Genomic DNA, 22322 nt, shown 5'->3' on the forward strand with positions numbered 1-22322 from the left:
TGATAACCCGTGCCGTTATAATTGTGCCATGAACATTTTTGATAAAGTGAACGAAGCTATTTCATTTTTTAAAAAGCAATCTTCTCTGACAAAGCTACATTTCATGTTTTTGGTCATGTTAACTGTCATAATTGTCACATTTGGGATAACGAGAATCATATTTGACAAACACAACAGGATATCTTGAAAATTAACAGTTGGTGTGTTGACTGCTTATAAAGTGATTGGGCCATTCTGCTTCACCGAGCCAATGGTTATTAGCGCTATTTTTCCAGACATGTTACAGGAGTATGCAGCACCACAAATTGAACATTGACAACCCAATGTTTATTTTCAACAAGATGGTGCGCGAACCACCACACTGGAGTTTACATGTTTGGAACTACTGACATGAACAATTTTCTTAATGTTGGATTGGTTATGATGAACCAATTTCCTGCCTGCCTCAATCTCCTGACATTATGTCACTCGATTTCTTTCTATGTGGGTTTGTCAAAAACTGTTGTAACCAATGAAGACTGTCAACATCAATGAACTAAAAAGAAGAATCGAAGGTGTAATTGTAGAATAACTCTAGATATTCTTTGTAATGTGTGGTGTGAAATTAAATATAGTCTGGACATTTTACCCACCAGAAAAGGTGCTCATGTGGAAGTTACTTGAAGTTAAGTAAGTGTTGTAAACAAAACTGTTTAATGCCCTATTCAGCAATAAAACCTGCATGTAAGTAAAGCTGCTTTGTTCTTTTTTATTAACACCTAAAACACATGAATAATTTATGATCATTCCGAATAATAATCGAATATTAACAAAAGACCCACCCATTTTGAAATGAACCCTTCTTAACTATACTTTCCACCATAATTATTACATATTCATATCATGAGCTAGTAGGAGCTAGTAGCAATGGGAGGGGGTTGTTGGGGATGGGTTTTTTTTAATCATTCATCTTTCTAAGTTTTTTGTGTATACTTTTTTACTAAGTAATTTTTTTGGTATTTTAGGTACTTACAATAATGAATTTATTGATGATTTCTCATTTGCAAATAGTACTGTGATTCAGTCTATCCAATTGTTCTTATTCATGGCAGGCAGAGGTCTAGAACCCAAGTTCAACAATTTTGTCAGTTACCGATTTTAGAGTTTCCTTACTGAAGATTCTTTTCTTGTGCAATAGACCATGGCGGCTCAATTATGATTTGTCATGGTGAGCAGAGGTTGAAACTCTGATCAATTCTTTTGTCATGCTTTTTATATGTTTCCTTACAATTCTGTATGGATCTTCCTGATTTATGTATGCGGAATGTGTCCCATGTTTCATTTAAATTTAAATTATTTAATTAAACTATTTATCATTTTTTTAAAGTGCATGCAGTACCAGAGTATTATCATTAATTCAGAGTGCATACAACACCAGGATATGTACTCACTTATGTGTTATACAATTTTAATGTGTTTCAATGTTATACATTGTGTTTCAATGTGTTATACATTATATAGGTGTGATACAACACTAGAGATTGGCTTATTCAATCATTCAATAAATCAGTTGAGAAATTTTACTTACTAAGAAAACACACATAAGCTTTATGACCGGTATACATTATATAATTACATATAATGAATTATTCTGTTATATGTGAAATGAATTATGTGTGCAGTTTTAAGCCAAGCATTATTATTTTTATATCATTGCTATACATAAACAAGAATAAGACCAAACTCTATCAGTATCAGAAAATATCTACTACTAAGAGATAGGAAGTGTCAACAATAAGAACTGCTTTGTCATGGTGAGGGTTAATTCCAAGAATATGTATTAAATTAATTTGAAGTCCATCTAAAAAAATTTTTAATTCAAAAGTTGTTTAAAAAAATTTCCATGTTTGTGGCATGCAGAAATAAGAAATCAAGTGAAAAATCACATCTTAACAGTATAAAACTATTGTATGAATAGATTTTTGGTTTTGTAAAATTAAATACTAATTTTTTATAACATCATATTGTTCGATTAGCATGCTACCTGTACTTTCAAAGGTTTTCAAGAAATTTGTACACAAGATTAAAAAAACCTTTTTAGAACAAAGCAAACTAATATCTGACTACCAGTTTGGCTTTCAAACAGATCATTGTAACATTGAAGATTCATAGGGTTTTTTCTAATATTCAGATAGCTTTAGACAAAAAAAAGTCTGTTCTACCGGTTTTCTTGTTATCTGCCAAGCTTTTAGATTAAGTGTGACACACTGGCCTTTTTAAAATCAATCAGTATCTACGTTATCAGTATTTTAACATTTTCAGTTCTTTTTTAAGTAATAAATATTTCAAGGTTAAATTCCAGATTGAATTGTCTATTGAATCCACTATTTTCTACAGGCATTCCTCAAGGAACTGTATGCTGTATTCTACATACACTTCCAATATGTCAGTTTCTCCCAACATTAAAATAGCAGCTTTTACTAATGTACTTTGCTTATACTGTGATTCTCATGTAAGTGATGTTCACAAGACACCATCTCATAGCTTCAAGAAAATTTAAACAACATTGAAGCGTGCTGAAAGTTGTGGCAAATAAAGTCTAATTAAAATAAAAGTATGCATGTCAGTTTCATGCTCTGAACAAATGCCCATTTGTTATATTCTATGATATTCCAACTACTGCAATCAAATTCTACAAAATACTTTGGTATTCACCTTGACAAAAGGCCCACCTTTGGAAAAACGAGAATAACTGAATACTAAATTTTGTCACTTATACTGGCTGGATTGTAGACTGAAACTCAAAATTATCTCTGCACAAGTTAATTATTTACAAAGCCATCCCTAGTCCAATCTGAAATTATGGCAGTCGGTAACTGGGATTATTAACAAAGTCTAACGTAATTATATTACATTTTCAATCCAAAGTTTTTACAGCTCGCAGATTTACCTTTTTTTGTGGTGGAGGAACCCCATTTACAGGCGCCTAAGCAATGTTGGGCTTGCTTTCCGCAGGATGTTATTAATGTCAAAGCCATATCATCACATGTATAAACATCAAAGCCTTATCATCACGCATATCACTAAAGACTATCAAACACAGTTCCATCCAAGCACAAACACTCCCACAGGAACATGAGATCTCCTCAAACACACATACGCTCAGGCACCTGGTTGGAGTGTTCATGGTCTCAACGTGCCAAGGCGACCGTGACCCCCTAACGCTTGCAGGAGCCTCCCAGGCACTCAGCTGCAGACCTGTCTAGCTTGGCACCTCCGACGTCTTCTTCTCTGCTGGAACTCCTCTCATGGATGCAGCTTGTCTGTCACCTTCCTAGCACATCGATCCACCACAGTCCACTCTTCCTCTCTGCTCATTAATATTTGTTGAATGTCTTCCACCTGGAACATATTTCCATAGCCCAGGGAATCTAATAACTCCTTTCGCTTTTCCCTGAAACACGGACATCTTAAGTAGACGTGCAAGGGACTTCCTACTAACCACACTCCAGACAGAGGTCAGTTTAGTTTAGACCGAAAGGAACAAGACTCGCCTTGTTCCTGTGGCGCTAGACACGAACAACGTAATCAAATGCAATTTCCGAGTTAGTGAATGAGGAGCATCACTGTTTGTAAGGGGGCTGAGAAATAGTATGGTGGTCAGCCTGCTGGAGTGGTGGGTGTCCATCTGCCCCAGTTAGGTTTGGTTAGACTACGTTCCAGAGGTAAACAGAAAAAGAGAGAGGTAGTCTAGTGGTTCCTAACGGGCTGGTATAGTCCAGTTACTTTTGTACGGATTTGAATACTAGATCGTGAATACCAGTGTTCTTTGGTAGTTGGGTTTCAATTAACTACACATCTCAGGAAAAATCAACCTTTGATTGTACAAGACTACATTTACATTCACACATATCCTCTAAACTAATGACACGGATGTACATGTTATGTGGGTACCTGCGGGCCGGGCTCCTCTGCTGTGTTGCTTGCTGGCCACTTTCACACAGTTCCGGTCTTCACAAGTTATTTGGGGGGGGGGGGGATTTAGACAGTGAGTGACAGTAAAAAAAAAAGACAACTAATTTCTTGTGAAGTGTGTTTTTCTAGAAAAAAAATCATAAATTTGGTTTGGATCGTCGTTATCAGAAGTATGAATTTTTAAATTAATATCGTCTCCAACTGTCAACATCAGACAAAAATGTATAAAATAATTAAAAATTATTACTGGTTGTTTAATTTATACTATACTATTTTATTTGTACTTTAGTGTTTATTGCATTTAATAACGTAAATTTTATTTGAATTTTTATGTATAACTACTACGTTTTTGGGTTGTGTTAATGCTTAACAAAAATTATTATTATTAGTATTATACTAAGTTATTTTTACTCATAGCTATTGTAAAAAAGTGTCTTAAGTCATTTTCATATATTATTTGTTAAAATTGTGGCAGTTTTTTTTGTTTTTACAAAAAGTTGAAAATAATTTATTAAACGTAAAACTTTAATATTGAATTATTATAATGTCAGGAGGAAAATGAATGCTGTAGTGATGAATGTGAAATCCAATTATAAACATAAGAAATCGAGTTAAGTAACAAAATAAAAAATATTTTTTTAAATAGCAAAAAGATTTTTTTTATTATTTTACTTGAATTATACATATTAAAAATTTCTTTGCCCCTAATCATGTCACACTGTAATAAGCACACTCTGAAAAAAAGGCAAAAAAATGTTCAGCATCACACTGAACCTCAAAATTCTTCAATCTCAGTCAATCAGTCAATCTCTTTTCACACCGTAGGTAAATCCTCCCATCAGAGTTTTTTTTCCCATTAGAAAATAACAAATCAATCAATCCATCATTATACTTACGCACATTAACCAAAAATGATGTAGTACTTAATGCAAATCAACATACCATTTACAACATGTAATGCAATATTCGTTAAACACCTTGCCAAAATTAATTAATTAGTCATATCTAAAATTTAAAAAAGTAGTAAGTACAATAAAATCAAAATTAATTATCTTGTTAAAATTAATTATCTGAGCTAAAATTAACATGGACCTTCATATAATAAACCAAGGTTTATGAAGCTCCATGCTTCCCAGTAAAGTGTCATAGGGTATAATAATATGTATATATATTTATATTTACATAAATTATATTATATAAAAAATTGTCATCCACATTCTCTTTAATTATCCTATATTAAAGAGCAATGTTTTTTTCTTGGCAATCGTGTTTTTAAAATTTTTGTATTTATCTCTTGTTTGATCTCACTCTTCTCCACACATTAACCAACTCCTCACTTCCTCTGCTTACTTCTAATTCTCTATGATTCTCTGATTCTCAGATAGTAAAATCAACACCTAAAATATAATCCTGATTTATGTGAGTGTAAGTAAATAACTCTTTTAACCGTTCAAGATAGGACTCGATCAGAGCTTTTTCCTATTATAAGATAAATATATTTACATTAACCTTACAAGAGGCACAAATTGATTTTATATCGATTACTTTCTATGAAGCAGTACCACTGTTTATTTCAACAAACTTTGCTCTTTCTGAATTCACTAATAACTATATTTCTTTCAAAAGTATGAATGAATCTTACACAACACTTTCTCTTTGAGGGTATACATTTTTACCTCCTTACATTCATAATATAACAGAAAATAATAATCCAATTAACAAAGTTTCCAATCTAATATCAGCTGTGATGCAAATATTGTGTCCAATTTTCCTGGTTTTAGAGTAAATATTTTCCAACTAGAGACATAAAAATAACAATAATAATTTAAGATTATCCAATGTTATCGATATCCTGATTTTCCAATACACCCTCAAACATTATGCCATTTATTTTTGGTGACTGAGCACATCCATTTTTACAAACAATAAACTAAAAAAATAATCCAAATGATAAACATAAAAAACTATATTTTTTACATTATCATTCATTAATAACAGCTATGAAACTGTGGAAATAAAACTGGCCAGCTTATACACCCCAACCAATCAATTACCAAACAAATAAAAGAACTCCACTCTGTTCAGCCATCAATATTCCTTAACTAATACTCTACCTAACCAATCTCTATATGAATTAAAAATAATCTACACTGTAAGCCCACCTTTATTCTCTTGCTTAATGAAGCAATAATTGCATTTTTTCAAGCAGCTTGTTCTCTAAACTGTTCAGTTTCCACTTGTAATTCAGCAGCACGCCGATCACGACTTCAAAGTGATATCTTCATCTCTTGCAGCTAAACAAAATATATTTAAAGTAGTTATTATTAAACTAGATAATTTTAAAATTTACTTACAATTAATAATAAAATCAATATTATATTTTTGTACTAAGAAAGTCTTGCTTTCTTCTTTTTACTGACAAAAAACTACTTTATATCTTCAAAAGAGATGTTAAACAAAAGATATCTTAATAATGTCACAGGAAGGAACATTATGAAGTACAATAAAATTTTCTTCAGTCAAAATAAGGTTTAAACAGGTAACACAATTTTTTTTAAACTAAGTAATGTAACATTTTCAACATATTTTAATCGTTTAAATAAATTTGCTGTAAAATAATCCCTCACTGTTTGCAGTTTTACTTATTTTTTGGGTGAATTTTACTAGTATAACTGCAAATAAATGAACATTTAGTACAGCAGTTAACAAATGCTTTGTTATTACTGTACTATCTTTTACCATTTGAAAACAATATTCTCACCTGTATTTGGGAAGAGGTTATCAGCATTACAGGAAAATATATTAAATAATAAACATAATATTTATTTAATAATAGTACAAGATAATAAATTTACACAAAGCCTACATGATATGTATATTTTTGTGAAAATGTTTATTTTAACTGAACCTAATTATGATGATAAAGAAAATACAAGCATTGCCAGCAACTGCTTTGTCGCTATCAACAAACTTGGTGTCAATGCTGACATTTGCAAATCGCAGCAGTTGGTATGCGGGCTACTTATGTCATTTTCATTTTCTCCAGCTCAGTATGTATATTAATAGAACCAACTGGCAAGTTGCAGTTGTGTATTGAGCAGATACATTCAGTTTGTGTGTGGTTTTAGTAAGATTTGAGACACACATCATGGGTTTTTTTTTTTTTAATAAGTCTGGTCTTTTCTTTTCATTTTATCAATGAAAAGATGACAAAAAATATTAAGACTCTAATTAGGGAGGTTGACTTTCTTCATAAACTAAAAACTAGTGAAAGCATAGCTTCAGTAGCAAAATTATGTAACATTAATGAATAAATTGTTCACTACATAAAGAAAAAGTAAGGACAAGTTTAACGGTAGGTTTTCTCAATTGGCTACGATTGTTTTTGTATGTCATGACACAAACATTGAAAAAACCAAAACAGCTTTGAATTTATGGATCAAAGATTCAAACATAAACAGAATCTCTCAGTTCACTTCTTATTTGAGAAAAAGCAAAACGTTTGTTAAATCTGAGAATGAGAGTAGGACTAGTGCAATTATGTTTTCTGCTAGTAAAGACTAGTTTACAAACTAGCCTTTACTAGTTTAGTAAAGGTTTGATGCAGCTCTCCAAGATTCCCTATCTAGTGCAAGTCGTTTCATTTCAGTATACCCTCTACATCCTACATCCCTAACAATTTGTTTTACATATTCCAAACGTGGCCTGCCGACACAATTTTTTCCTTCTACCTGTCCTTCCAATATTAAAGCGACTATTCCAGGATGCCTTAGTATGTGGCCTATAAGTCTGTCTCTTCTTTTAACTATATTTTTCCAAATGCTTCTTTCTTCATCTATTTGCCGCAATACCTCTTCATTTGTCATTTTATCCACCAGTCTGATTTTTAACATTCTCCTATAGCACCGCATTTCAAAAGCTTCTAATCTTTTCTTCTAAGATACTTCGATCGTCCAAGTTTCACTTCCATATAAAGCGATGCTCCAAACATACACTTTCAAAAATCTTTTCCTGACATTAAAATTAATTTTTGATGTAAACAAATTATATTTCTTACTGAAGGCTCGTTTCGCTTGTGCTATTCGGCATTTTATATCGCTCCAGCTTCGTCTATCTTTAGTAATTCTACTTCCCAAATAACAAAATTCTTCTACCTCCATAATCTTTTCTCTCCTATTTTCACATTCAGTGGTCCATCTTTGTTATTTCTACTACATTTCATTACTTTTGTTTTGTTCTTGTTTATTTTCACACGATAGTTCTTGCGTAGGACTTCATCTATGCCGTTCATTGTTTCTTCTAAATCCTTTTTACTCTCGGCTAGAATTACTATATCATCAGCAAATCGTAGCATCTTTATCTTTTCACCTTGTACTGTTACTCCGAATCTAAATTCTTCTTTAACATCATTAACCGCTAGTTCTATGTAAAGATTAAAAAGTAACGGGGATAGGGAACATCCTTGTTGGACTGCCTTTCTTATTACAGCTTCTTTCTTATGTTCTTCAATTATTAATGTTGCTGTTTGGTTCCTGTAAATGTTAGCAATTGTTCTTCTATCTCTGTATTTGAATCCTAATTTTTTTTAAATGCTGAACATTTTATTCCAGTTTACGTTATCGAATGCCTTTTCTAGGTTTATAAATGCCAAGTATGTTGGTTTGTTTTTCTTTAATCACTTTCTACTATTAATCTGAGTGCTATAATTGCTTCCCTTGTCCCTATAATTTTCCTGAAACCAAATTGGTCTTCTCCTAATTCTTCTTCCACTCTCCTTTCAATACTTTTGCACAGGATTCTAGTTTAGATTTTTGATGCTAGTAAAGCTAATTGTTCTATATTCTTCACATTTATCTGCTACTGCTTTCTTTGGTATCATGACTACAACACTCTTTTTGAAGTCTGATGGAACTTACCGTTTTTCATAAATATTACACACCAGTTTGTATAATCTATCAATCACTTCCTCACCGGCACTGCGCAGTAATTCTACAGGTATTCCGTCTATCCCAGGAGTCTTTCTGCCATTTAAAACCTTTAATGCTCTCTTAAATTCAGATCTCAGTATTGTATCACCTTTGTAACTACTACAAATTGTATTAAAATCAAACTAAAAAAAAAAAAAAAACCTCTGATAAATAATATCTATTTCTGATTGGTTAGTGTTTGAAAAAAGTAGGATTTTCATTGGTTGTACACCTGTATCTTAATGAAAATTTGTTTCACAATGGATTTTCAGTATGATAACGGATTCTAACCGCGTAATACAACGGTAGAAAAAATAATTTAAAATTCAACTATTGTGAACTTTAACCACCTCTGCAGATATGTCTATATGTATGCGTACGCACGCATTATAGCTACTAAGGTGTGTTTAAAATTGAATATAAAATTTATAAGTTCTAACTTTGTGATTGGAAGAGTCTGTTCAGTAATGTTAATTGCGTTGGGATCCACACCAAATACTTCTAGGAACTTTGAATAAGGAAGTTCTGTAGATTGAGTTGTATACCTTTTTGAATCTACGAAGACAATTACTTAGTTTTATGGCTTGTAATTTTTCCCTTATTGTTTAAAGGTTCAAGATTTGCTCTGCACATGATCTTACTTTTCTGAATCCTTCTTCATATTCTCCCAGTTGTTAAGTCTATATTAATTCAATTATATTTCGAAGTGCATTTCAAAGGATTTTATTTGTCACAGGTAAGAAGGAAATTCATTTGTTGTTGTTTACTTACATTTCATCTTCTTATTTGTGTAGTTTATGTATTAATGCATTTTTCCAGTCTTGTGAGATTTTGTTCAGTTTTCTATCTCTCTTCTAGCAAGTTCTTCAGTTTTCTCTTGTTTTTTTCATGATTCTTCCTGTAATTCTGCTGCAGTTAAGTTATCATCTGCTTCCTTATAATTTAATTTCTGGGTGATTTTGTCTATTTTCATTTAATTATGTATTTTGGGTTTTTCAGTTCATGTTGCTAGATTTTGGAATTGAAATATTACCTCAGGTTCTTGTTAGTTTAGTAATTTTTCAAAGTACTTGCTGGAAATTTGCAGTTGTCTTTGTTGTTATGGCCTAATTTTCTATTTTTACCCTAAAGCAAAGGCTGGGTGATTGATATTTGGTAAGTGTGGTAAATTTTAATTTACTTATTTATTTAATTGAAATAGACAGGCATGAAACCCATGAATACAATATCATATTAAAAAAACAAAAACAAAAACAAAAGTACTTAACAAAATTATCATTCATAAGTTAGAATAGCTCTTGATAAGGTATTAACTGTACTGTAAGTGTACTTTACACAGTAAAGGTAGTCTAGTAATAGATGATATATGAGATTTGATTGAACCAAGAAAATATTGAAAATTATGCCTAAGCAGTCTAGTCATTATTATATGTAAGTCAAAACTGAAATAATTTAGGATAGTCAAAATAACTACTAAAAATTTTATTAGCAAATATTAATCTGTCCTTGTCAGAGGTGATTCAATTCTTGGTATTTTTAACAAATTAAAAATATTAATAAAGTTAATGATCGGTAAAGTGCATAGAATCACAGATTTTATAGGCTGCATATCTAAGAAAAATTCTCTGTAGTATTTCTAGTAATTTTAATTGCAAGTCGGCAAAAGGTCACTAGACAACAGAGCCATAATTTAGTACTACAGTATATAAAATGCATAACCAAAAAAATTCTCCCGAGTTAATATTTCTAAAATTTGTAGAGAATCTCTTAATTAAATTTACAATTTTTAGTGTCTTACAGTATAATCTTCGTATTGACTGAAGGATAACTTCGTATCAAAACCTACACCTAAGTCTTTAATAGAAGATAGCTTTTGTATTATTCAGTTACACAGTTATATCAACATTTGCAAACCTTCTAAATTGAGTATGAAATCAATTTTTTTTAAGTTGGAAGAAATAATATATAAGTTAATTTTTATACAAAGTTCAAGTCAACGAAGTAATTGAATATCAGCTAGATTTATAATAATAGGCTTAAACAATTTCATATCTGCAAAAAATAAAAATAAAAAATATGAGTAGTGTGTAATGAAACTGATGTCATTTATAAATACTATGAAAATTGTAGAACCTAAATGTATGCCTTGTCTTAGGAAAAGAAGAGCATATCAAGAATGATTGAAGAGCTTAGTTAAAAACTGTATAAAAAAGGCAGAGCATTTCTTCACTAAAAGAGGATGAATATATTCTGGGCCTGTCAAAGAATTATTAGATCAAATGGCCCCTTTCAACATCATTCTCAGTTAATGTTTAACTGCAGCAGTTAAATGTAATTTTAGTTGAGGAAAAATCATTGCTAGTATTCACTCCCGAATTTTTTTTAGCAAAAACGTACAATACCAGTGCCCTTATTAGCATACTCATTTCAAAAAGCATACAAGGTAGATAGATCTATTGTTGTCATTATTATTAGCAAATTTAAAAAAATCTTTGGAATCATCAGATAAAGATTCCTAAACTTTAAAAATATAAATTTTCTATGTTTGAAAGTTTCTTAATAATTTTAATTAAGATTTAGCGCAAAACTAGTATTATTTAAGCATACAGTGTTTCTTACGAGACAACCTATCTTTAGTTTCAATGATTATTTTTTTGGGGGGAAAACACATCATTGTAATCATGGAAACAATTTGAATAAGTTGACGATATTTTGAAAATAAAGTATTTAATATTAAGCTTTTAATTGAGTTTGGAAAGGTTTGAAAAGATCATTCAAAAAGTACAGTCGCAGCTAGTAGTTGAGCATGTATCCTGTTTGTTGCTATTATGACCAGGCATGCAGGCATGGTTAATATTGTCTTTCACACAGTTTTATCAGATACTTTATACTTTGTTAATATTATGAAGTATAATTTTTGCATTATTATTATACTGTTGGTGTTGTTATTTTCATTTATTTTTGCAACTGTTCGCAATATTTCTATCAAAGACTCATCTGTATAAAAAGAACAACAGATTACATAAAGGTATTAAAAAATCATATCAGTTAACATTATACATTTATTTTAACTATGAAACTTAAAAAGTGTAAAAGCAGTTGCAAGCAACCATTTTTTCTGGAAACCACTACTGGATTTCAGCTTTCCTCCAGTTGTTGGTAGTAACTTTATTTACCGCAAACTGGTGATAAGTTGCGTTTCCATTCTTATTAAACTTCCTTCTTGTAAATAATTTAAAAATTCATTTGTAAACCAATTTTTAAAACTGTCCCTATTCATTTCTGAATGATAATCTGAAGAACAGGCTTTCAATTTACTGCTGTAAACCTTACGTTGTTTAAGAATCCTGTTTTAGCTGAACCTGCATGGCATACTATTAGACTGCCTTTCTGATGAGCATTTTAGTTTTAATGTGTAATTTTCTTTGAATCTTTCCATATGCATTTATGAAAATTTTCATTAAGCCATGTCTTATCTATGTAAAATATATGATCATCAAATATATTTGATCATCACATGACACTTTTAATTTGTGAAATATATTTAAAATTCAATTCTTTTTAATGTAATATCTGGTATTTCCATCAAGAAATGTTGACCATCTTCAGTTTTTTTTTTTTAATAACAAAAACCAATTTTTTTCACAATACGACGAACGGTCGTAGACGATAGATTTACATCCAGTTTTCCCGTACTTCCTCTTTGAAGTTCTTAATGGTAGGGATTTCATTCTGAACGGTAGGGGTAGTACTGATATAAGATTGTGCACAATGCATGACTGTTGAAATATTCCAGTAACAGATTTGCATTCCGTGTCCTATTTTCCTTGGCATTTCAAACTAAATGCAACTGTCATTACAATAGCACTCCTACATATCCTTTGTAGTGACCTTCATCTAATGTTCATGTTTCGGTGATGGGTTCATGAACTTTATCAAAGTAAATTGCACTACGGAATTCAAAGTCTTATAGCTTTTGAAAAAATGTTTATTTATTGCAGATTGCATTTCTCAAACCACTCTTAATTGTACAGCCTTGTTGACCAGTAAACAAAGGTGTCTCCATCTCATTCATATTACACTTAAGATAGTTACAGAGAAATTACAAAAAAATCTTTAACTTATTACCCAATAAAAAAATGCTTAACTTACTATTCTAAACTGTCTTTGACATAGGGCGATACTGTTAAATAAACTTGCTAAGAAACCAGCACGAACTGAACATATCAAAATAAAATATTCATATGATTTATTAGATATCATAGCTAAGGGCTTAATGAACCCATCAGACTGAAGACTGGCATTGCAATTGATTTTTACTAATATACAATGACATAATATTAATATACTGTAATCAATATTGAGACTGTACTGCCTACTGAGAATGCTTCTTCAGCCCTTCACATATTTCCAATTTCCACAATTTTTAATCTATTACTATGATCCTCACCATAAAACAGGAATGTTTATTAATTCAACTCAACAAATAAAAATTCTACAAAATTAATGCCTGATATTAATGGAAATTTATTTTTTTTACACCTAATGTTAACCGAAATGTGATGTTTTTACCTGAAAACAACCTGTATGCTTAAATAGTAGTAGTTTTGGGCTAAATCTTAATTACAATTATTGAGAAACAATTGTTTAATCTAATTTTAAAATAGAAGCTTTTTATGTATTGGTTTGGATTTTATAGCAATTTAAAGTTCATGTTTTCAAAAAAAACTGCAAGAAATTCACCTTTCACGCCCCTAATTTTCAAACGAATGACTAACTAAAATCGGCTGAATCCAGTTAGTGCAAAAATTATTGGAGTTTCTGATACCTTCATTTTTATTGTGTGATTTTTTTTAAAACTAAGATGCAATAGTTTAAACACAAGCGCCATCTTTCATAGTGACCACTGTAATACATAGCTGCAACTCTTCAGCAAGGATTTTTATATCATGATCAATATAAAATTCCGGTGAGGCACGACATGTTTCATACGCTATAAAATTCCATTTCCATATTCAACACACAAGCTTTAAGCTTATGTGACAACAAAAAATAAATAGATATTTAGGGTCAAACTATCATTCATTAAATGTTGAATCTTACAGAATTTATATTTTTATAATCTGGTATGTATTCATTAGATATAAGATTAGAATTTAAAATCTTAGGTAACATTATCTTTAAAGGTGACAAATTATATTTGTCACAGAAATTTCACCATAAAAACAATATTAACACTAATGTTTGTAAGATTATAAAAACCGAATCGGTAGAATTACTGCAACAGTTGAAAAAATTATTTGATTGTAAAAGATTACAATATGTAGAAAAAATCTGTAAGGTGAGTGCATTTTTAACGTTTGAATTTGGATGATTAAATTTGGCCTAACAAACATTTTCTAGGTTTTCTCATACAAAGCCTGGGCCATTAAAGTCACCAAATAATAATAATAATAATTTGACTGTGGCTACATAGTTAATGTGCATGTGTGTGTGGAGGGGGGAGTGAATTAGAGGTATAGTTTATTTTTATTTTATGAATTATACAAAAAATCATAAACATTTACTTTGTAGCATTCATTTTTTGTTCTGTGTTGCAGCAAGTAGATTTAGTACAACTGAAACGGGAACAGGTTGATACGATTAATGGTGATATTCCAAAAGATCCTTTAGCAATTGAAGAGACAAACTCAGTTAAATCAAAAACTGTAGAGTTGAAAATGAAGTGGTAAGGGTGTTAGATTTTGCATACATTGGAACACCAAATCTAGATGAACCTTTGCAAGGCCAGATTTGGATAACTGGAAAAGATAATTTAAAAAATGTAATATATATATATATATATATATATATGTAGTAAAATTAAAAATAAATTTTTAACATATGTACAATGTAAGAAAAAATTAATATAGTACAGTAATGTGGTGCAAAAAATGCAATGTGTAGAAATTTGCTTTTGTAATTACTTAAGGAAAGTCCTATATATATATATATATATATATATATATAGTATACTATAGCATATATAGTTTATCTATATATAGTTTTTTCTATATGAATTGCCAAAAAGGCAGTAAAAAAACCCCCATAAAATAAAGATAGAAAAAAGAATTCTTGTTGAAACAAAGATTTGAGTGTACAAGACTACACATTTTTTTACATGTCATACATATCCTCATGTCATTGAGCCATGGTGGAGTAGCTTTATTGTTCACACTAGTTGAACAAATTGCAGTTATTTAAGAGACTAATATATATATATATATATATAGGTTCATAATATAATAACCTTTGATAACATCTGGATCCATTGCCTTCTTTCTTTCCATACTACTTCTACACAATCCAATTTGTGTTTAGTTGTCAAACCTAAAACATCTCGTTTATCTTGCCGCTTCAACAACATTTTTTCCACCTTATCACACTCTGCATGAATTTCATTTTTGTTTAATTTCTTTTGCAATTTATGTTTTGGAATACTATGCCTGTATTTTCTTACATTACCCGTAAGTCCGTATTTCATTCGCTCAAAGCCAAAGCAAGTTCAGAGGCAATAATAATTATCAGAATAAAAACAGTAACCTTTCTCTGACAGGTTATATTTATTAAATATTAGTTTGTTTTCACAGTTTATAAGGGTTTTTCTTTATCTTATTTTTAAAGGAATCTGAGAAAGTTTTACCGCAGCTTAATCTTAACATGAAAACCGATGAACTTGAAATAAATTATTTACACACTGTGAAGACAGAAGAAGAGGTAGAATTTTATCCAGATCATGTAAGTATTTATTATTATTGGATATTGTAACAAATATGTTTGATTTGTCTCCTGTTAATTTTATTACTGTATTTCTTTGTTAATTAATGTATTTTTTTCATTTCTGTGAGTTCTGTTTTAAAAAGATTGTTTTTAATTTTATTTATTTCTATTTAATTAATACGGACGTATTAAGTTGTGTGTAAATGATAAATTGTTAATGCGTGAGGGCAAAAGTGTTGTTTTTAAACTTCAGTGATGTCTAAAATGTGTGTATTTTAACTTGTTGATAGAGTTCTCATTTTAATAAGCTCTGGGTAATCGGTTGTTAATTGAAATCATTTGTCATATTTGAATATTTATTAGGTTAGTAATTAAACCTTACCCGATACAGATTAAACAGTCATGACATATAATTTTATTAATGAAATAAAAATAAAATAAAATTTAATTCTGTATTTACATTAGGAAAATTAACATATTTTCATATTATTACAAAAGATATTTGAAGTTATTACCCTGCAGACATGTTGCAGAAATGCTAAAGTAATCATACTGACAGTCATCTGATGCAAAATGTTATCAATGACTTCACTTTTTTTGTGAACGTTCACCTTCAGTTATTGTTAGTGCAATTTTAAAAATACGGTAGTGTAGAGGGTTTTATATTTGTACAGCATTATAACGTTATAAAAAATGTATGTTCAAAAATGTTCATTTAAAGGTTTTTTTAATTTCTGTATAAAAAACCCATGGTCCTCTCTAACTTGGTTGCCTAAATAGGGATTAAGCACATGTTAGGTCTCGTATAAAATACCAAGCTGTCTAACCAGAATCTAGACCCTTCAGGGCTCAGATAAACCCAGGTGAATCTTAGCCTACCCCATGGCTGCAGATGTCGCTTCGCTAGCCATTCCCAATTTACCTGGACTGGCACCCTGGACACCGCAAAGTTTGCTTAGGTTGCCATCCACTCAGAGGGCTCTACCTTCTAGTCCTTCGCATTGTATGTTATCCTCATGGTTGTGAGAATAATACTGATAAATAATAATTATATTATTCTGGCTTTACAGAAACCTGAAAAAGAAACTAAATTACAAAATAAAGAATAATAAAAACTGTGGTAACTAAAGTACTCATACCTTTGACGACAAAAAATTCATAACATTTCTTTGCAATGGTAGCAGAAATATAGTAATGAAGTAAAAGGATTAATCTATATTTTCCTTAATGAATATCTTTAATCCACAACTTCACCCACCCTGGGAGCTACGGACTCGGTTGAAGGATTAAAACCTTCTCTGGGATAACACGAGTTTATCCTGCAAATTCGAAAATAATTGGTCATTTGGTTCTTGCATGATGTGTTAACAAACAAACAGACAATATATATATATATATATATATATATATACACATTTCCAAATAATTATGATCTGGAGAATGTACCTGATTCATGCAAAAGTTAGCTTTTAACCTACTAAAAAATACCCTGTTCGAATTTTGAAAATTGGACAATTGTTTGCAGAGATGTTACAAGAGCACCATATTGCACCTCCCAAAACAATGCCCTAGGGGCATCCCGATTGTTACCCGTTGATGTTAATGATTGGTCTAGTTTCCCATGAGGTGCACGTATATCTCACCACTCTAGCCTCATACGCAGTCTCCACAGGAAGCCTTATGTTAAACAGAAATCTTTTAAATTATTTAATATTACTCGTATTTGTAATATTATTCAATTGACTGATACAAATCATCAGCTCAAACAGTGATACAGACTCACAGTTCATTTATTCAATTCATTAAAGTTTATGCTTCAACTGGCAAATCTCCACTACTACATACATACATTTTTTCATGTTGCTGGATTTTGGAATCGAAATCTTTCCTCGAGTTCAAGGTAGTTTAATAATCTTTTGAAGTACTTCTATAATTTTTCAATTTTCTTTGGCGTAAGGCCTAATTTTTTTCATTTTTATCCTCAAGCAAAGGGGTGGGTAATTTGTATTTTGAATCATTGGATAAAGATTTCTCAACGAAACAGTATAATTAAAAAATAAATCTTTGTGACTAACAATATTACATATACTTTGTTCTTAAATAATTCTTAATTATAAGTAGATCTATATTATTTTTGAATCTTTGGAAGTTTTTATTATTAATAATTGTGATAATAAGTTATCAGCTGTGATAACCACTTTGAAAATTAAGTTTTTTTATAAATATTTTTGGTACATGATAATCAACAATATTGTTAATACATAACTGCAATTCCTTAAAAAAATTTGTTTATCTGTGGTTAATATCTAATCCCTTTCAGGCATGGCATTTCTTTTATGCTATAAAATTCAGTTTCCATGTTCCATGTACAAACTTCAAGGTTACTAATATAAAAGAATAAGTATTATTTACAATCAAACTCTCATTTAGTGAATGTTACAAAATTAATATTTTTATATCTGGTAAGATTTTATGAAGTATAAAATTAGAATTCAAAGTCTTAGATAACATTATCTCCAAGGTAAATGATATTTATCATGATAAAAAAATTTCAGCATAAGCAATATTAACATTAATGCGAGTAAGATTAGAAAAAACAAAATCATGAGAATTTACCTCAAGAGTTTTAACAATTATTTGATTGTAAAAGATTACAATTTTTAAAGAATATGTAAGGTGAGTAGCAGTATTTTTTGATAACACGTAGCAAAACCTGGCATCTTAAAGTCACCTAATAATAATAGTAATAATGTAACTGTGGCTGCACTATTTATGTAAGTGTTAAGCGATTTAAAGGTGCGATTTATTTTTATTTCATAAATTATACAAAGTCATAAACATATTTACTTTCAAGCATTCATATTTTGCTTTTTGTTACAGCAAGTAGATTTACTGCAGCTGGAAGAGAAACTGCTTGATGTTAGTAACGGTGATATTGACAAAGATCCTTCAGCAATTGAAGAGACTGACTTAGTTAAATCAGAAAATTTAAAAGTTGAAAATAAAGCGGTAAGAGTGTGAGATTTTGCGTACAGTGGAACACCAATTATCCAGATAGACCTGGCAAAGCCAAATGTGGATAATTGAAAAGAATAATTTTAAAAAGTTTTATCTTATAAACTGCACTTATAAACATAAGCAAAAAAAAAAATTAAATGGAAAAAGTAAACATATTTAAGAAGAAATTTGAAAATGAAAATACAATGTTCAACGTAAGAAAAAAGATATATAGTAATATGATACAAAAAATAAGTATAAAAATTTACTTTTATAATTAGTTCTACAAAGGCCAGTTATATATTTTTGCTAAAAAAGTATATATAAGTATATAATTGCAAAAAAGGCAGTTAAAAAATCCAGTATAAAAAATATTGATAAAAATAAGTGGTATTGAAGCAAGGATTTGTTTGAATACTAATTAAATTTTTTAAATAATGTACTAGTTTTTTTTTAAGTTCTTTGTCTGGATTTTAAGCAGTCCAGTTATCATCTGGAAAATTGGTGTCCCAGTGTATTATCTTTTCATTACTATTATTATTATCTAGTTTGTAAATTTTGGATTACATCCGATCCATTTCTAAACTCATATGTAGTATTATTTCTAATTATTACCTTTTAGGAGAGCATGTGAACTTAACCATCATGGCTCTACTTCCTTCTCTTTTTAAAACCTTTTCATCGTCACTATGTTTCTTCTTCCTCTCCTCAGTTCATCTTCTTTCTATTGTTTGTCGTTTTTGCTCTTGTTCAATTTTCCTATTTCTAATTTCATCCATAAATTTTCTTCTGTGCTTGATTTCTTCTTCTGAGATTTGCAGTCGTTCCAGGTTGTCTTGTGTTTCTTTCATCCAAATGGACTTTAATTTACTTGGCTTGATGATGTTGAAAATTTTCTTAGCGAGTTTATCATATTCAGTCATCCTGCTTAAGTGTCATATGTGTTTTTGTTAAATGAATTGCAGCAAAGTCAGTTGAAAAACCCAGTAAAATAAAGATCAATAAAAAATTTCTTATTGAACCAAAGATTTATTTCAATAGTGTTTAAATTTTTCAAATAATCTATTGCTTTTTTTTTAAGTTGCCTAGTCTGGATTCAATTAATCACCAACATACTTACCACTGTGCCAAATAACCTCAAATAACAAAAAAATAATCACCAAACATAATAACAGAACCCTAAAAACCTAATATGAAAATTTGACTTTCATGGGATGCTGCATTGTCAGTCTGTACAAAATCCTGTAACAGAGCTAATCAAAACTAAGGAAGGCAAACTTAAGGGTAAATTTATAATTATAGTCATAACATTAATACTAAGATTATTTAACATGTTTTTGTATTATTTAAGTTGTTACAAAATAGTATTAACAACATAACAGATATAACAGTATTTTTTTACTCCAATTTATACCATATTGTAACAATACCGGTATAGTGAGCCTGAGTAAGGGATTCCTACCGATTATAAAAGTAATGTTAAGTACAATTGCAGGAATCCAGAAAGGGACAAAAAAGGAGAAACTTTTTGTAAAGTATGGTTGTTTAACAATTATCCTTTGTTATACTGCCTGTTAACATGCAGTGAACACCTGTTTTATGGTGAGAAGAGGCCAGGTTTGGAATTCATGGGAACAAAAGCCTTGAACAACTGTTTTCACACTATGAGTTGGGTCCAGTCTGGTAGGTAAAGAGGCTAGAAGTATAAATAGCTCAGTAAGACCGGCTAAAAGGGAGTTCTATTAGAACCAGTCTGCAAGGTGTTACGACATCAGTCCCACAAGGGCAGTTCAGCAAGGAGAGGCTGCGAGTTGTGTGAGTTTGGTGGAGTTTTGCAAACCAGTCCAGCGAATGAGAGTCACAGGTGTGTCTGCGAGATGGGAGTGCAAGACGTCAGTCCAGCAAGGAGAGTCTTGAATCCAGTTCGATAAGACTAAGATGATGCCACGAGTAATTCCAGTAAACAAGAAATACTATCGGTGAGTTATAGTAAAACTATAAGTGTATAAGTGGAAGAAATAATGCGATAAACTTTAGGTAGATAGCAAGGGTATTTGCAAGATCGTTTGTTAATATAAGACAAAGTGTTTAAAAAGGGTTAAAACTAGCAGTTTCTTTTGTTAATGAGTTGATTCTAGTTTTGTTTTTTCTACCTGGAATAAATTCTGAATGATTTTTTGAAATCTGTCCTATGTATATAATCTAAAGTAAATATGACACTTATGATGTGTAATATTTTGATTGTTATTCTTTGTTGATTACATTATTTATTTGGATTTGTTATTGACACGTACTATTATCATTTACTACTATTATCCTGATTATTATTGTGGTTGTAATTACTATATTAATAATTGTGTTCACTATTTGTTTTATTATTGTCACTTATTATTATTAATTTGTCTGGTTATAATTATGACATTTTAAACCAGTAAGTTGTAATTATATAAGCATTCTAAATTGTCCTCCTCTCAATATTCTGATCGAGCCATGAAACATGCGACAATATACTATGCATAAAGATGTACAACAATATAAATATTATTTACATCATCTTCATATTCTTGTATCTTCTTCACATTACTAAATCTAGAATGTTGAATCTTAATGATGAGTATGGGCAGTCATTTGTTATAGTATTATTATGTTTAATTATTTTTATTCTTTTTCTAAGATAATAAATTTTAATTTTAATTGATCTCAGTCTTATAACAATATTTTTTTTGTTTATAAGAATTGATGAATTTTAGTAATTTGCTGTCTGAATTGAAGAGAATTGTACTTGCCACCGCTTTTCTTTTGTAAAACAGAGCATTGAACATAGTGATATTTAAAAATTGGCAGAATTGCTTTTATATCAACCATTATTGTCTTTTCTTTCGAGTGGGAGTGCGCTCAGCATTTGATCCATCCTATCAACTCTGTCCATAAATATATAATCATTGACAACGTTTGGAAGCATTACCTTCTTTCCTTTCCTTACTACTTCTATGCATTCTAATTTGTGTTTAGTTGTCTAACACAAGACATCTCATTTATCTTGCCGCTTCACCGACATCATTTATGACACACTGAATTCAATTTCATTATTTAATTTTAAAGTAGATTTATGTTGTTTTTGAAGCTTATGGAACTTTGTAATTGTGATGAAAGCATTTATGTTTTGCTTTTTGTTACAGCAAGAAGATTTACTACAACTGGAAGAGGAACTGCTTGATATTAGTATAGAGAAAGCGGTCTACGACAAAACCATTTTTACTGGAAAAAAAATTAATTATAATCATCCACTTAAAAAAATAAAAAAGTATCCCTTTTTTACTTATAATCGTGATTTATTAGATTGTACAGATTATACACTGCTAATATTTGACTATTATATGAATTTGTTTCAATGCTGAACATTAATCACTTTCCAGTAATTGTAATTCCAATATTATTCTATTAAATATGAAAACGTTTACCAAGAATCGAGAAGAAAGACTGTTTCTTTTGTCACATCTTTTTAACGAGTAATAATAGAACACTGAAAAAATTAATAGATTTTTTACTGAAAGAAAAACACAATAAATTAGATTGAAGCAATTAAATAAGATGTCCAAGAGGTAGGAATTGTAGAAAGATTTTAAAAACAGGATCTCTTTAGAT

This window comes from Lycorma delicatula, chromosome 10 (assembly GCF_047948215.1).
Source record: "Lycorma delicatula isolate Av1 chromosome 10, ASM4794821v1, whole genome shotgun sequence".
Classification (NCBI taxonomy): Eukaryota; Metazoa; Arthropoda; class Insecta; order Hemiptera; family Fulgoridae; genus Lycorma; species Lycorma delicatula.